Source organism: Podarcis erhardii (genome assembly GCF_964252035.2).
Source record: "Podarcis erhardii genome assembly, chromosome: 1".
In the NCBI taxonomy this organism is placed as follows: Eukaryota; Metazoa; Chordata; class Lepidosauria; order Squamata; family Lacertidae; genus Podarcis; species Podarcis erhardii.
The window spans coordinates 6,772,967-6,782,091 of NC_138497.1; the positions used below are offsets into that span (position 1 = coordinate 6,772,967).

Below are 9,125 nucleotides of genomic sequence, written 5' to 3' on the forward strand. Positions count from 1 at the left end.
AGGAAATAAACTGCCACCGGAGCCAGATTAAACCGGATTAGGCCCCTGAAATGGACTTTGGACATGCCTGCCCAAGTGTTAGGTGTTGCAGTGCCCTGGTTTAGGGACCTCTGATGGGTTTAAGAGCTCTCCTGCCACCTTCCTGAAGCCTGGGGAGCTTCTACCCAACTTGGGAAGGGAGCCGAGATGCTCACACACATGATGTCAAGACATTGTGACGTCACCCGATGTCAGGGACTGGACTGAGGAGGAATGTTGGGGACCAACCCCCCTTCCTGCATCTTCCTGAGAAAAGGGGGAGAGTGTAGATTCAGAACAGGGGTTTGCAGAAGGTCATGGTTCAGAGGCTGCAGAGGGGAGAAGCTGGGAAATATTGGGAGAGCAGCAGGAGGAAGCTGACACTCAGTGTCTTTGGAAAGCATTCCTGACCCCCCTCTCTGAGGACCAGGCGTGCATTGAGAGTAGGAGAATAGAAAGCTCAGAGGCAAGAGGCCCTGATCAGCCGGTGCAGCGTTGATGTAGAATAGGAGGGACTGAGGGGGGGTGGGACTTTTCTTGGAGCAACGCCATTGTCTAAGTGAGACCACGTCCCTTCGTCTCTCTCTGTGAATATTGAATAAACTACTTTGGTAAGAACTCTTCTTGTTTATCTGCCTCTTGGCTGCCATCGTGGGAGGGATAGGACTCCCTGAAGCCACACACACACACACACTGCCCTCACAAGCTGGCGCCTCTGGCCCTAACTGTTCCCCTACAAAAGAATTTCACTACCTGCCACTGGATGCTCTTTGGCTCTTGCGCTATGGAGTTCCAAAGGGTACCACTTTGTCTCCAAATGCTGTTTAGCGTCTATATAGAGCCAATGGGAATAGCCATTTGGGGGTCTGGAACATGGTGTCAATACATGAATGACACACAGAGCTACTTCTCCATACCTGGACCACTGCCTGAATATTGTGTTGGTGTAATCTTTTACTGTATCCGTATGCATTTTTTTTTATAACACATTGAAATTTTATACAGGTGAGCAGTATATACATTTTTTATAAAATAAATGAATAAATAAAATACAGATTGGAGTTCAAACACAAAACTTTAGTTTTTCCTCATATAGCAGTTAAATACCCTGTATTTTCTTTTTAATCAAATCTTTTTTTGTAGTCAGGTGAAGTGCAGGGCAAAGTCGAGATTGTGGCATAGCACATCAGGGTCCAGCAAGGCAAGGTAAGGCAAGGTGGTAGCATACTGTCACAGTCCGGTCTATGGGTGATTGAAGTCCTGGCTGAGGACGTCAGGACTGGGGGCAAGATGGTGGGGTGGGAGCAGGAACGAGAGTCCAGAAGCCAGGGGTCCAAGGGTCAGGAAGCAGGGAGTCACGAAGTCAAGGGTCCGAGGGTCGAGAAGCAAGGAGTCAAGAAGCCGAGGTCTGAGGATCAGGAAGCAAGAAGCCAAACGCAGCAAGGCAGGAAACGTGTTGCTGTGGCAAAGAGCCAAAGGGAAATGCTGACCTTATATCACTTCCCGGCTCTTGCCACCAGGTGCAGTGAGTTACCAAGCGGCCTCACCTGTGAGGCCGTTCCTTGCCTCTCCAGAACAAACTTAGGAAGGCCCCAGTCCTGCGAAGCCTTACTGGTCACAGGGCCTGGCTCCTGCACGCACTCCTGACACGTAAGGCCAGGCAACACAGGAGAACAGGCTGTGAATAGCACCTTGGACAGCTCATGTAGGGAGTTCAAGCTGCCAGAGTCAGAGGCACCCTGGGCTGGACAGGAACTGATAAAATGGGTTTCTTTTGTACTAGACTTCAAACAGGGGCGATAATAATAATAATATAATAATAATTTATTATTTGTACCCCGCCCATCTGGCTGGGTTTCCCCAGCCACTCTGGGCGGCTTCCATAAAAACCAAAAATACACTAAAATATCACAGATTAAAAACTTCCCTGAACAGGGCTGCCTTAAGATGTCTTCTGAATGTCAGGTAGTTATTTATCACTTTGGCATCTGGTGGGAGGGCGTTCCACGGGGCGGGCGCCACTACCGAGAAGGCCCTCTGCCTGGTTCCCTGTAGCTTTGCTTCTCGCAATGAGGGAACCGCCAGAAGGCCCTTGGCGCTGGACCTCAGCGTCCGGGCAGAACGATGGGGTTGGAGACGCTCCTTCAGGTATACTGGACCGAGGCCGTTTAGGGCTTTAAAGGTCAGCACCAACACTTTGAATTGTGCTCGGAAACGTACTGGGAGCTAATGTAGATAAGAAGAGTCCTGCTGGATCAGGCCAGTGACCCACCTGCTCCAGCATCCTGATCTCACAGTGGTGAACCATATGCCGTTAGGAAATGTCTGCAGCCATTACTGAGTCAGTTGCATCTGCTAGATCCTTGCTCTTCACCCTGAAAGATGGGAGACATATCTGAGGGTTGTGAGACAAATGTACGGACATGCAAGTGAGCTTGATCACACATTTCCCCGGTTTGCCCTCCCTTCAACCCTCCTCCTCTGCCCCTCTGGCAAGTGTGGGGAAAACCTTTTTCACCCAGAGGCCCACATTCCCTTGGTTGGGGCCAGTGCCCAAATTGGGCTGGACAATGGATGGGTCTCTTCTCTATGCCAGTGTGGTGTAGTGGTTAAGAGCGGTGGTCTCGTAATCTGGTGAACCGGGTTCGCTTCCCCGCTCCTCCACATGCAGCTGCTGGATGACCTTGGACTAGTCACACTTCTCTGAAGTCTCTCAGCCCCACTCACCTCACAGAGTGTTTGTTGTTAGGGAGGAAGGGAAAGGAGATTGTTAGCCGCTTTGAGACTCCTTCGGGTAGTGATAAAGCGGGATATCAAATCCAAACTCTTCTTCTCTTCTTCTCTGTTTAGCAGGCCACATTCCAGCTGGATGATCCTTCACTTCCTCCAAAACATCTCTTCATTCTTGTTTTTCACGCGAGCAAGACATATTACCATACTTTAAGGACACATCCAAGCCAGTCAAAGGCACTTGAGGAAGATGGATGCAAAGGAGTGGCCTTTTCAGTTGTGGTTCCCCATCTGTCAAATGTGCTCCCCAGCAAGGTCTGCCTGGTGCCTTCACTGACATATTTTTGGCATCAGATAAAGACTTTTCTTCCCTCCCAAGGCTTCCAATGGTGTTGTTTGGCTACTAGTGTGCTGCCCAAGTTTCCTGTGGTTGTTACGGAACTTGTGTTCCCCTCCCACCCATTTTATGGAATAATGCATTTATTTTAAATGTGTTGTAAGACCTTTGAGTAGCAAGCAGCTAACAAGCACTGAGCGGGATTCAGCTAAGTTGTTGCAGGCATGGAATGAGGTTTGCTTGTGCAATGGGATTTTCCCCCTTCTCTCCTCCACCTCTGCCCTCTAAATCTGCCCTGAACCATTGGCAGAAACCGCAGGCCGAGTTTAGGGGATGTGCAGGGGTGCATGGGGAGAGGGGGGAATTTATTGCACGGACTAACCAGTGTCACGTATGCAAGAATGTGACCTGACCGCAAAATGGGTAAGAACCAGTTGAGGAGGAACCTAACGGCTGAATGTTAAAGAGCGGCTTCATGCAAAATATTAAAATACAATAGTCTGTTAAACATTAAAAGCTTCCCTATTGCTGTATTGTTTTTAACACTTGATTGGGAGCCACCCAGAGTGGCTGAGGAAACTCAGCCAGATGGGTGGGGTATAAATAATAAATTTATTATTATTATTATTATTATTATTATTATTATTATTATTATTAACAAGGCTGCCCTAAACAGCCCTTCTTATCTTGCAAACTCATAAATATGAACAACCTAAAGTAGTGGTTGACTCCATTGAGTACAGTAAATATAATAAAATTAAGCATGGCGTTTGATAACTGCTGAAGGAGAGCAAAAGTGTGTTCTCTTCTTCAACAACCCTCACACCATTTCCTTTTCTAATGAATAAAAGTATATTCCAGTTTAGTTAAATAAAACCTTCAGTCAGCGCAACAAATACAATTAACATTTATAAATCACACAGGGCATTTCCCCACAAATGTACGTGAAAGTGCCTTAGGGAGAGGGAAGGGGAAACAATTTTAGAGGATATTGGAGGTAGGAGCTATTGCCAGATAAACAGAACAAAGGAATACACAAGTAATATATTAGGTTTTAATCATAGGTACAATTTAGGTTCTGATACATACAGTAAAAAATAAATAAAAAATGGGTTGAGTAAGTGTTTTCATAGACTCTGGTTGGGCGAGAGATGGTGGGGTCCTGGGGTGGCAGAATGTGGTTGGGTGGAGGATGAGCAGCTAAAATGACGTATGTTTTTTGTGGGAATGTTCAGGGGGAGGATATATTGTTGATTAATATCCTTCCTAACTTGCGTTAGCAAGTTCCTTTACTTAGCAGAGTTTACATTCCCCTTTTTACATGCACAGCAGATAGCTGGTCGCAGGCTCGTGTGAGCCTCCGACTATTATACAATTCAGTCTGTCTCAGATTGAATTGTACGTTCCTGGTAAGTGCCCTTGAATCCCTCCTAAACGAATGAAGACACCACAGTCCTATTCACAAGTAACAAAAAGTTTACTCACAACCAGGCAGAGCACAGCGTGGTCCCTGAAGGCAGGCTTAAGGCTTAAAGTTTCAAACATATACAAACAGGTTTACCCCATATGGGGGAATAATCCCAGTGGCTTGCAGGCTTGAAGTCCTGCAGTTCACACGGCAAAAGGAAGATGGGAAAAAGAGAGAGGTGTGCTGTGTGACTTGTCCTTTTGTTACCTGGACAGGTTAGGTCACGTCCACCTTCTATCACATGCAAAGGAAGGATGTTCCAGGCCAGGAGGAACAGGAAGTTTTGACAAAACGTTCCCTTGCATGTCCACTCTAGGAAAACAAGGAATGTTGTACTTGACTGCTCCCAGTGGATTACATCCCACATTTTCCCGTATAGCGTGTGTCCTAAAGGAAATGTTCTCTCACATACTCTTTGAACCCTGTCCAGTAATTTATTACAGAATAAAATCAGACTAGCTGGGAATTCAGTGTGAATTTCAAAGGGGAATTTCCTGTATAAAATGAACCTTGCTTACTGCAAGGTTCCCCACTTACTGAATCCCCACTTACTGCTACACTGAATTCAGATGATGATTATCATATTGCAAACTCATTGTGAACAGAAACCAGTCTTTTATTGTTACTCCGCAAAAAAAAAAAAAAAGGAAAAATTATTGAGCAGCAGCAGCAGAATGAAAACATTGTCTTCTTATGAGTTGAAAAGGTAACAAGCAAAGGGTGGTTGTCCAAAATTCGGGTAGCTGCTCCTTGCCATTGCTGCTGCACTTGGACTTGACTTCAAATGAGAAATCTGTTTTGCAACACATTAAATGGCAAATTCCCTCCAGATAAACTCATCCTGTTGACACGAGCCAGAGTGGCGCCAGGAATTTATCCTTGGAAGTGAGTTTCAGTAACCTTAATGGCTGGCTAGAGAGAGGTCTCTGTTGGGGGAACAGAATGGTGTCCAAGGCTGGACACAAGGCTAGTAGCTGTCTTCATTTCACAGATTGAGTGTTCAAGGTTTGCCCAGCAGAGGAAAACATGGTGTCTTCCAAATTCTCTTGAAAGCTTGGAGCTTGGAAACAAGTTTACAAGAGGAGCAGGCTGTGCTAATGGCCACTACCTTAGCTGTTTTGTTTTGTGTGTGTGTTTTTTTAAGGATTAGGAACATAGGTAGCTGCCTTATTCTGAGTCAGACCATTGGTCCATCTATCCTAGTATTGCCTGCACTGGCTTACAGCAGCTTGCCAGAGTTTCAGGCAGGAAACATTCCCACCCAGCCCTGCCTGGAGATGCAAAGGGGTTGAACCTGCCTGCAACCACATGTGCTCTGTCACTGAATGATGACACTTCCCCCCTAGACAGGTTCATGATAAGCTTGATGGTTACCAGGGATGATAGCTATATGGAACCTTCATTTTTCGAAGGTAGTATACCTGAATGCAACTGCTTGGCCACTTCTGAAAACAGTCTTTCTTGTTTTTGTATGGAAGGAATGAAGAAAAATATGGAAGGGAATGGAGAAAGAAGATCAATTTAACCACGAAATCAAGCAGAACCAGTTGTATGTGTACAGTGTATGTGTACAGTGGAAGCACAGAATAGTTGTACAATGGAGGCCTTGGTCACTCTACCTATCTTCCTAAGAATCTCAGTTTTTAAATTTTATTTAAGGCACTAGTCCTTTGACTTGTGAGAGCAATTCCAGGTGTAGTCTCAGAAGCCAGAAAGTGCTGCTGCCCAGAGGGAGTGGCCCCAGTGCCCTTGTTAAGTTCATTGACCCTCTCCATGTTGACGTAAAATAGTAAAGGCTACAGAATGAAATATGAAAAAGATATTGTGTTAGGTCACCAAACACCAACACCAAGGGGTAGCTTCCATGTTCAGTAGAATCCAAAGATAATGCCTTTTGACTGGACTGGACTTATTTCCCCTACAGGTGGAAGAATCATGTTTTTGAAGAATCAGCAGACAGATCACTCACTGGATATAGAAATGTAGCACTTCAGGGAGAAAACTAGACTGAAACCTTTTGACTTACATACTAGTTTTCCACGTGCAGGGAACACATTCGGAACATGCACCCTTACTCTCACCAGTCCCCTACCCTCCAACATTTCTCTGGTGAAAATAGGGAAATTCAACCTGGTAATTCAAATGTCCTTAGGTAGCTATGGCAAAGCTTTTGACCCTATCCCATGGGAACCATATATGGCCTTCTGAAGGATTTGTGGGGGATTCCTCAAAGCGGTGGGGGGAATTTTTTTGGAGTGTGCTTTGCAGGGCTGCATGGATAAGCCTTTCATTTTGACACAAATTAAGCGTTCCGTTAATTTTGAAAAGTAGGCCCCGTCGAAGAGTTGGTGTCCTTCAAAGCCAACTTAATGTCCTAATCCATGTTGGGCAAAGGTCTCCCAGTTCATCCCGAGACTGTTCCTCCACCCCCCGCTCCGGGGCTGTCATTCCTGTCCTGTTAATTTGAGCAGAAACCGTAATTAGATGTAAGTGGTCTTGTTTCTCACACAAATGAATAGCAGCATCTGCAGAGAGGCAACGTGTTCCAAAAACTTTTGGCTCCCAGCTCTCCCTGCAAGTTCAGCAGCGCAGAGCAAGAGCCAGAACCCAGACTTCTGTCGGCCTAATTTCATTTCTGTGGAAAGCACAAGAGCAAATCCCATATTCCAAAAAACCTAAAGGAGGGTGTGGTGAGGACCACATTCCAGGCACCATTCATTCTGCGTCGTTCTGGATTAGCCACACAAGGAACACACTTTCTCTCTCTGTGTATAAAAGGTGCAGATTTAATGTGCCCCACCCTTCTTTTGAGAGGGCACCCTTTCCCCCAAGAACATGGCATCTAAGCCCCCTCAAAGCCCCCTTATCTGAAGACACCCCATCTCTAGGTAGGACACCCACGGAGATTCCACTAATAGAGACTTAACCAACCTGGTGTTGTCCACCAGGTATTTTGGACTACAATCATATCACCCCAGCCAACATGGCTGCACTGGCTGGAGATTATAGGAATTATGGACCAAAAAAACTGGGAGTGGGCACCAGGTTGGTGCAGGCTGCCCATAAGAGACTGGCCCCATGGAGACCTCACACAGAACACATCCCTAGTCTGGAAGCTCTGACTCTTCCAGCTGGTTGGCTGTGGTGGGTCTTGCTTGTGAAAGGTTTCCATTTTTTGTCTTGGTTCCTCCATGTTTGTTCCAAGGGCAGGCCTTATCTACATGGAACCCTCTCTGTTGGATTGTGTTCCCTCTTGAATAATAATAATAATAATAATAATAATAATAATAATAATAATAATTTTTTATTTATACCCTGCCCTCCCTGGCCAGAGCCGGGCTCAGGGCGTCTAACACCAGTAAAATCACAATAAAAACTTAATAGGGGAGGGGGGGAAAAACAATTTTAAATCTGGTTTAAAATACAATTTAAAATGCAGTCTCATTTTAATAGCAGCCCATAGATCAAAACCATAAGGGGAGGGAAACATAAGGGTCAGACTGAGTCCAAACCAAAGGCCAGGCGGAACAGCTCTGTCTTGCAAGCCCGGCGGAAAGATGTCAAGTTGATACACGATATCTTTATTGTCATTGTCCCATACAGAACAATGAAATTGAGAATCTACATAAAACATTCAACCCCCCCTAAAAACTCTGAAACCCCATTTTAAAATACAGGGCCCTAGTCTCTTGTGACAGAGCGTTCCACCAAGTCAGAGCCAGTACTGAAAAGGCCCTGGCCCTAGTTGAGACCAATCTAACCACCTTGCGACTTGGGACCTCCAAAGTGTTGTCATTTGTGGACCTTAAGGTCCTCCACGGGGCAGTCCAGGAGAGGCAGCCCTGTAGGTACGAGGGTCCTAGGCCATATAGGGCTTTAAAGGTCAAAACCAGCACCTTAAACCTGACCCTGTACTTCACCGGGAGCCAGTGCACCATGTGGTCAAATTGTGACTTTTTAATCCTTGTGGTTAACTCCCTCTTTGGCCTAACAGTAGGAGGATCCATCCATCCATAGAGCCCCCAAAGTGGTTAAGAAGGAACATACAGTAGTACCTCGGGTTAGACGCTTCAGGTTACAGACGCTTCAGGTTACAGACTCCGCTAACCCAGAAATAGTACCTTGGGTTAAGAACTTTCAGGATGAGAACAAAAATCGTGCAGCGGCGGCATGGCGGCAGTGGGAGGCCCCATTAGCTAAAGTGGTGCTTCAGGTTAAGAACACTTTCAGGTTAAGAATGGACCTCCGGAACGAATTAAGTTCTTAACCTGAGGTACCACTGTACTAAGTTGTCTCCTACTGAGCCCCATCCACACTATAAATACAAAGCATTACCATACCATTTTAAACAGTCATGGTTTTCCCCCAAATAATTATGGGAGTTATAGTTTGCTCAGGGTGCAGAGAGTTGTTAGGAGACCCCCCCCCCCGCGCTACAATTCCTCGAGTGGTTTAACAATCAACACCTCTTCCCATTTAACTCTGGGAGTTGTATCTCCATGAAGGGAGTTGTTGGTACAACTAAAACACACACAGTCAATGCCAATATTAAAAAAAACCCCCACAAATAAC

The 9,125-nt window shown here is 45.8% G+C and overlaps 1 long non-coding RNA gene across 1 annotated transcript; it reads left to right on the forward strand.

Moving 5' to 3' along the window:
- Positions 1 to 324: 324 nt before the first annotated feature.
- On the forward strand, positions 325 to 3,126 carry LOC309345401. The gene is made up of 3 exons (XR_014158223.1): positions 325 to 629; positions 1,162 to 1,234; positions 2,869 to 3,126. It is a non-coding gene; the product is annotated as an uncharacterized lncRNA (long non-coding RNA).
- The last annotated feature ends 5,999 nt before the right edge of the window (positions 3,127 to 9,125 follow it).